Below are 8335 nucleotides of genomic sequence, written 5' to 3'. Positions count from 1 at the left end.
GCGCGTCCGCTCCGGGCCCGGGGTCCGAACCCGGCCCCGCGCACCGAAACGCCCGCCGGCCCGCGACCGTCGCTCACCTGGCGCCGCCGCAAGCCGAGGCCGCACTCGCGGGGGCGGGGCGCGCGGGGCGGGGCTTCGGGCGTCACGTGGGCACACCGCGCAGGCGCCGTGGGGACGCGGGGCGGGGCGGGGCGTGCCTGGGGCTGGGGAGGGGCGGGGCCACAGGCGCGTCGTGGGGCCCGGACAGAGGCGGAGGGCCCGGGCTGCGGAGTGTCCGCGCGGTTCTCGGTTCCCTACCCCCTCGCCCGGCGCGGCCGACCCAGCAAAGAATGAGGACGTGAAGGAATGCGTTCTGGCAAGGGGTGGCGCCCTGTAAATCCGTTTCCTCCTTCTTCCCCTCTGCCCCTCCCTCGAGGTCCCCTGAGTCGCCCGCCGCCTGCTGGATGCTGGCGGGGACACAATCACCGCCCCTGTGAACAGGTGTTTTCCTGTTTACCGAGATTCTAGAGTCAGGCTAGGAAGTCAAGAATTACCTGGCGTAACAGGCAACCTTGGCCTTGGAGTACAGAATGAAGCAGGGCAAAGGCTAGTACAGTTTTGCCAAGAGAACGCCCTGCTCATAGCAAACACCCTCTTCCAGCAACGCAAGAGAAGACTCTGCACATGGACATCACCAGATGGTCAACACTGAAATCAGATTGATTATATTCTTTGCAGCCAAAGATGGAGAAGCTCTATACAGTCAGCAAAAACAAGACTGGGAGCCGACTGTGGCTCAGATCATGAACTTCAGATCTTAAATTGAAGAAAGTAGGGAAACCACTAGACCATTCAGGTATGACCTAAATCAAATCCCTCATGATTATACAGTGGAAGTTACAAATGGATATAAGGGAATAGATCTGACAGACAGAGTGCCTGAAAAACTATGGATGGAGGTTCGTGACATTGTACAGGAGACGGATCAAGACCATCCCCAAGACAAAGAAATGCAAAAAGGTAAAATGGTTGTCTGAGGAAGCCTTACATATAGCTATGAAAAGCAGAGAAGTGAAGAGCAAAAGAGAAAAGAAATATATACTCAATGCAGAGTTTCAAAGACTGCAGGGAGAAATAAGAAAGCCTTCCTCAGTGATCAATGCAAAGAAATAGAGGAAAACAATAGAATGGGAAAAACTAGAGATCTCTTCAAGAAAATTAGAGATACCAAGGGAACATTTCATGCAAAGATGGGCTTGATAAAGGACAGAAATGGTATGGACCTAACAGAAGCAGAAGATATTAAGAAGAGGAGCCAAGAATACACAGAAGAACTGTACAAAAAAGATCTTCATGACCCAGATAATCACTATAATGTGATCATTCACTTAGAGCCTGACATCCTGGAATGTGAAGTCAAGTGGGCCTTAGAAAGCATCACTATGAACAAAGCTAGTGGAGGTGATGGAATTACAGCTGAGCTATTTCAAATCCTGAAAGATGATGTTGTGAAAGTGCTGCCCTCAGTATGCCAGCAAATTTGGAAAACTCAGCAGTGGCCACGGGACTGGAAAAGGTCAGTTTTCATTCCAATCCCAAAGAAGGGGAATGCCAAAGAATGCTCAAACTACCACACAATTGCACTCATCTCACACGCTAGCAAATTAAAGCTCAAAATTCTTCAAGCCAGACTTCAACAGTACGTGAACCGTGAATTTCCAGATGTTCAAGCTAGATTTAGAGGAGGCAGAGAAACCAGTGATCAAATTGCCAACATCCGTTGGATCATTAAAAAGGCAAGACAGTTCCAGAAAAACATCTACTTCGGCTTTATTGACTATGCCAAAGCCTTTAACTGTGTGGATCAAAATAAACTGTGGAAAATTCTTAAAGAGATGGGAATACCAGACTACCTGACCTGCCTCTCAAGAAACCTGTATTCAGGTCAGGAAGCAACAGTTAGAACTGGACATGGAACAACAGACTGGTTCTAAATAGGAAAAGGAGTACGTCAAGGCTGTATATTGTTACCCTGCTTATTTAACTTCTATGCAGAGTATATCATGAGAAACGCTGGGCTGGATGAAGCACAAGCTGGAATCAAGATTGCCAGGAGAAATATCAATAACCTCAGGTATGCAGATGACACCACTTTTATGGCAGAAAGTGAAGAGGAACTTAAGAACTTCTTGATGAAAGTGAAAGAGGAGAGTGAAAAAGGTGGCTTAAAACTCAACACCCAGAAAACGAAGATCATGGCATCTGGTCCCATCACTTCATGGCAAATAGATGGGGAAACAGTGGAAACAGTGGCTGACTTTATTTTGGGGGACTCTAAAATCACTGTAGACGGTGACTGCAGCCATGAAATTGAAAAACACTTACTCCTTAGAAGGAAAGTTATGACCAACCTAGATAGCATATTAAAAAGCAGACACATTACTTTGCCAACAAAGGTCCGTCTAGTCAAAGCTATGGTTTTTCCAGTAGTCATGTATGGATATGAGAGTTGGGAGTATAAAGAAAGCTGATCGCCAAAGAATTGATGCTTTTGAACTGTGGTATTGGAGAAGACTCTTGAGAGTCCCTTGGACTGCAAGGAGATCAAACCAGTCCATCTTAAAGGAAATCAGTCCTGAATATTCATTGGAAGGACTGATGTTGAAGCTGAAGCTCAAGCTCCAATACTTTGGCCACCTGATGCGAAGAAGTGACTCGTGGGAAAAGACCCTGATGCTGGGAAAGACTGAAGGCGGGAGGAGAAGGGGACGACAGAGGATAAGATGGTCGGATGGCATCACCAACTCAATGGACATGAATTTGAGCAAGCTCTGGGATTTGGTGATGGACATGGAGGCCTGGCGTGTTGCAGTCCATGAGGTTGCAAAGAGTTGGACACGACTGAGCGACTGAAGTGAACTGAGAGTAAATCTGCTTGCCAGCCTGCAGCCGGGTCCCTGCACTCCAACCAGAGGCTCCCGTGTTCATTTTTCTCCGCCGCCCCGCAGAGGACCCCATCCTGCGAGGCTCAAGCGCAAAGGCCGTGTCTGGAGGATGGAGAGCTTTGAGGGGAGGACAGAGCTGAGATAGCTCAAGGTTGAAAAGATCGGGGCGGGGGTGGGGGGCGGGCAACCGTGGATGAAGGAGAAAGTAAGTGGAGATGCCCTGTCCTGGCCGCGCACCCCGCTGCGTGAGGCGCCAGACAAGACGAGTAGATAGCGCCCGCCCAGGAGCCGACATTCTCAGTGGGAGAGGCCATCCAGGAGGATGGTGGCCACAGAGCTGTGCACCAGATGAGGACTTTGCGGGGAGCAGAGACAGCATTCCAGTTTGAAGACTGTGTCTGCAGATCCAGCCTAGCGAGCGGTCAGCCAGCCTCCAGGAATTTCTAAGCGTGAAAGGAAACTTGGAGACCAGACCCAGCCCTCCAGCCCGGGTCAGCCTGGGCAGGCAGATGCCAGCTCATGTTGCAGAGACTGGCCTGGAGGGGCAGCAGGGAAGCGGTGGCCCTCGGCGGGGAAAGAAGCAAGTTCGAAAGGCAGTGTTAGCCGGAGACCTGGGGAAGAGGCAGGTTCCCTCGTACCTGTGGAGGGGAGTGGTGCATGAGGAAGGGTCAGCCCGAGTCACGGTGGGGGACAGCCGAGCTCCCCTCATCACAAACAGACCAGAGCAGGAGCGGGTTTAGAGAAAGACAAGGCCCTCCAGGGGCCCGGGACGGTGAGGAGCCGCAGATGTCCAGCTGAGGGCCTATCTGGGGGAGTCATGCGCTTCTGGAGGTGACACACTGAGCCAGGACAGGGATAGGGAAAGGAAGGGGAGCCGAGTGCAGAGCACACTGGTTTTCCAAGGGCGCCCAGAGGGGCGGGGAAGGGGTGACCGCAGAGGCCCGATGGGGCTGGGAGAGAGAGTCCTCTCCTGAGGGTGGCGGCAGCCAGCCTGCAGTGACCGAGCTGTGAAAGGGGGGGGCAGGCCTCTGATGGTTCTTCAGATGAAGAGGGAGACTGGAGGAGGACACCTCCCAGGCAGGAGAGAGGAGCCGGCGAGCGGGGAGGACAGGAGGCCTGGGGCAAGGCAGGGGCGCTGGCTGGGGACTGTGGAGAGAGGACATGCCCCCGTCTTCTCTGAGGTGGAGGGACCCTTATCTCAAAATACAGCCGGCTCAAGTCAGTGGTCCCCGCCACGGGAAGGTCTGCAGCAGAGGAGGCCAGGGCGGGGGAGGCCTCAGGGAGGGACAGGCAAGATAGCCTGGTATCCTCCCAGGGATGTGGCAGCTTCCAAGCGAAGCCTCTGTTCCCCGAGAATCCAAGCTCTGTCTGCTCCTCCATGGCTGTGCTTCTGCACGGAGAACAGGGCTGGCGCTCAGGAGAGTAAGAACAAGAGGAGGGAGGTGAAGCAGAGAGGGGTCAGGAGCAGAGACACTAGACAGCAGGCTAGAGTAGAGAACGGGAGGTCTGACGTCTCCGCCCAGCGGACAGGACCTTAAAGGAGAGCAGCACGTCTGTCTGCAGAGCAGTTTGATCACAGCCATCCTAAGCCAGCAAAAATCAGTCGAGACTGGCGAAGACATTGGCAGCAAGTGGCAAAGAGTCTGTGAAAAAATTCATCCAGGGAATCCCCTGGAGGCCCAGAGGTTAGGATGTGGTGATTTCACTGGTCAGGGAAGTAACAATCCCACAAGCTGCACGACACAGCCAAAAATAAAATTTAAGTACAAAACAATAACAAATGATATTGAGTCCATTAAATAAGTGGAAATGAATGTGAGCAATTAACACTCAAAAGAGGACAAAACCCAGAGAATTCCCCAGAGGTCCAGTGGTTAGAAGCCTGGCTTCCAATGCAGAGGGCGCATTCCTCATCCTTGACTATTAACAAGATCCCACATGCCGCAGGGTAACAAAGCCCTGGCGCCCTGCAGTCAGGGAAGCCCGAGCTCCGAGGGGGACCAGCCCATGTGCCACAGCGAAGACCAGACCAAATAAATAAATGGATACTTTTAAATATATACGTCAGTGAAAGTTAAACGACAAACCCGCGGGTGACGCCGTATATCAGTGAACGCGTTTGTAACGTAACTGACAAGAACCATTCAGAATGCATCAGGGAGCTCCTCTCCCAGTGATGTCTCCCGGCCGGGGTCTTGCTCGCTGCACAGGCTTTCCTCCAGGTGCAGCAAGCCAGGGCTGCCCTCCGGCACTGCGGGGCCTTCTCCCTGCACCGGCCGCTCCTGCTGCTGTCCTCTAGGAGACACAGGCTTTAGCAGTGGGGGCACATGGGCGCAGTTGCTCCTCTGCACGTGGGATCTTCCCGGACCAAGGATCGCCTGCGTTGCAGGTGGACCCTTAACCACTCCAGGGACTTTTTTTTTTTAATAAGAACTTTTAAAAGTTAATAATTAGAAAGTCAACCAACCTGAAAAACGATAAAGGGTCTTTACCGGAAGCTCACAGAAGAGGAAGTCCCAGCCAGTATAAACAAAGGAAGTGAGTTCAATGACAGTAATACTCAGGAAATGCAAATGTTACTTTCCCACGCTGGTAAAGAAAATATTATTCTGACACCTGTCGAAACAGTAAGAAAGACTATTCTGGAAGACTACTGCCGTCCTCGGGGGTCTCTCAGTGGGGGAGGGCTCGGGTTCACCTCTGAGTACAGCAAAGACAGCTAGGGCCAGAGTGAGGGGTTGCTGGATGGAAGATTACTAATGTGAGATGTCAAGGGTAGGGGCATTCTTGCTGCCCTGGCCTAACGGGATTATCCAGGGTGGGGAATGAGGAACTTGATGAAGTATCAAGGCTGGGTGTACTCCCAGAACCGATCAGGCAAAGAGCTTCATCTAGGCTGGGCTAGGCAGTCAGGAACAGGACAGGTGTCAAATGTGCCACTTAAGAGTGGATTACAAACATGCCTGCGGGGACTTCCCTGGAGGTCCAGTGAACCACAGTCCACTTCCCAGGGCAAGTGATGCCGCTGAGTGGAGAACTGAGCTCTCACATGCATCAGCAAAGACCCAGCGCCCCACAGCTAGGACCCGAGGCAGCCAGATAAATAGATTTTAATTCGTTCCCCCCCACCCCCCAAAAAAAAAAAGCCTGGAAGATCTTTGACTCTCCTCCCACCAAGGGGTGAATCCCAATTTTTCTTCCTGTCCTTGAACGTGGCCTGGACTTCATGACTGGTTCTAAGGGCAGAATGAGACATAAGGGAAGTGTGTGATTGTAAAAGGCCTCAAGCCTTGTGTCTGCCTCTGTCTGTGCTCCGTAAGCTCTTGCCCCCGACCCCGTCGTAAAGACACTCAGGCAGCCCTGAGGGGAGGCCTGCGTGGACCCCAGACCTCTGTCAAAACCTACTCGCCTGCCAGGAGCCAGCTGTCTGGCAGTCAGACCCTCCAGCCCAGCCAGGCCTTCTGAGCAGTGATCCTCAGCGTCCCACAGCTGTCTGGAACCTCACGAGACACTGAGGGGCTTCCCTCTGGTCCAGTGGCTAAGACTCTGTGCTCCCGGTGCAGGGAGCCTAGGTTTGATCCCTGGTCAGAGAGCTAGATCTTTCATGCCGCAACCAAGACCCAGCACGGCCAAATTTAAGAAACGAAGGAGAGAGAAAGAAACAAGAAAAGAAAAAGACTGAGCCAGAACCCAGCTCAACCGCTCCTGAATTCCTGGCCCATAGGAGAAGGCAACGGCACCCCACTCCAGTACTCCTGCCTGGAAAATCCCATGGACGGAGGAGCCTGGTGGGCTGCCGTCTATGGGGTCACACAGAGTCGGACATGACTGACGTGACTTAGCAGCAGCAGCAGCAGGGAAGCTGGAAGACAATGAATGTTTATTATTGCCATTTTCAGCTACTTGGCTGTGGTGTGATCTGTTACATGGCGTTACATAACTGATACCCAGAACTATTGGTATTGGCTATCGACATTTAAATAAATGCACAGTGGCTCTCTGCAAAGCAGCAGTGGCAGTTCTGGGTATCAGAGGAATACCCCAGATGAAAGCAAGGCAATGTATGGAGGGTGTTCACTGGGGCAGGCATATCTCCAGTTGCGAAAAAGCAGAACCAAAGTGGAAGTGAGACAGGAGGGAAGGGGCCAGGGAAAAGCCATGACAAGAATGATACAGTCACCGAGAGTGTGACATTAACGGGTTAGAGCCTAGGAGGCCCAAGTGGCAAAAGATTTGACTGCCAGTGGACCTTGAGTCTCACTGTACGCTTATTACAGTCCATTAGCTAACTGACACGGCCACTGAGGCCAGGACAGTTCCCAGGTCAGTCATAAAAGGCCAGAGGTTAGACAGTAGTCTGATTCCTGGAAATCCCCACCCTCTCACCAGGGAGGCCTAGTGTGCCACAGTCCGTGGGGTTGCGAAGAATCGGACGCAACCGAGTGACTGAGCTGAACTGAGGGAACCCCTTGCCCAGAGGAGCTGAAATGAGGCTCCCACTCAGCCAGCGAGATCTGGTGGTGGTGTCCTGTTGCTAAATTGTGTCCAGCTCTCTGCCACTCAGCACGCCAGGCCTCCCTGTCCTTCATCGTTTCCTGGAGCTTGCTCAGACTCAAGTCCATCCGGCCACCTCATCCTCTGTCGTCCCCTTCAGGCCTTCCCAGCATCAGGGTCTTTTCCAGTGCCTCAGCTCTTTGCATCAGGTGGCCAGAGTATTGGAGCTTCAGCTTCAGCATCAGTCCTTCCAAGACTGTTCAGGGTTGATTTCTTTTAAGATGGACAGGTTGGATCTCCTTGCTGTCCAAGGGACTCTCAAGAGTCCTCTCCAACGCCGCAGTTCAAAAGCATCAATTCTTCTGGGCTCAGCCTTCTTTATGGTCCAACTCTCACATCCACACATGACTACTGGAAACACCACAGCCTTGACTGGACGGACCAGCAAAGAGACGTCTCTGCTTTTCAATATGCTATTTACGTTTGTCACTCAAACTGTGAAAACAAAACACCCCGCAACCCAGGGCCGCCTCACTTTCTGAGAGGGACGCCTCCTGTCCATGGAGCCTGTTTGTACATAAACTGGCTTTCTCTCTCCTGTGGCTCACTCCTGGATTCTTGCCTGTGTGAGGCCGAGGCTCCTCACTTGGCAGCTGGTCCCAGGGACTCACCTGACTTCTGGGACATGATCATCCACTCACACCCCCTTCTCTGGCAACATGTGTGCATAAATAAGCCAGTTAGGTGCCCGACCTGAAGCAGGTAATTTAGGGCTGTGCTGTAGCAATGACTCTTTTTTTTTCCCTTAAACCAAGTGACCAGGGATACAACCCAGGCCCCAGCAGCGAAGGCACCAAGTCCCAACCAACGGGCCGCCAGGGAATTCCCAGTAATAATGTCTTAACTTCACCAAGTAG

The 8335-nt window shown here is 52.4% G+C and overlaps 1 protein-coding gene across 1 annotated transcript in view; it reads right to left on the bottom strand.

Moving 5' to 3' along the window:
• Nucleotides 1–144, bottom strand: part of KLHL22 (kelch like family member 22) — a 16559-nt gene extending 16415 nt beyond the window's left edge. The window contains exon 1 of the mRNA XM_040251245.1: nucleotides 78–144. The gene's annotated coding sequence lies outside the window, so the exon portion shown is untranslated. The remainder of the gene's footprint in view (nucleotides 1–77) is intronic.
• Between the last annotated feature and the right edge of the window lie 8191 nt (nucleotides 145–8335).

Source organism: Oryx dammah, unplaced genomic scaffold, assembly GCF_014754425.2.
Source record: "Oryx dammah isolate SB20612 unplaced genomic scaffold, SCBI_Odam_1.1 HiC_scaffold_12, whole genome shotgun sequence".
NCBI classification, from domain to species: domain Eukaryota; kingdom Metazoa; phylum Chordata; class Mammalia; order Artiodactyla; family Bovidae; genus Oryx; species Oryx dammah.
Note: the sequence above shows the minus strand (reverse complement) of the source record. Positions and strands in the feature narration are given on the sequence as shown.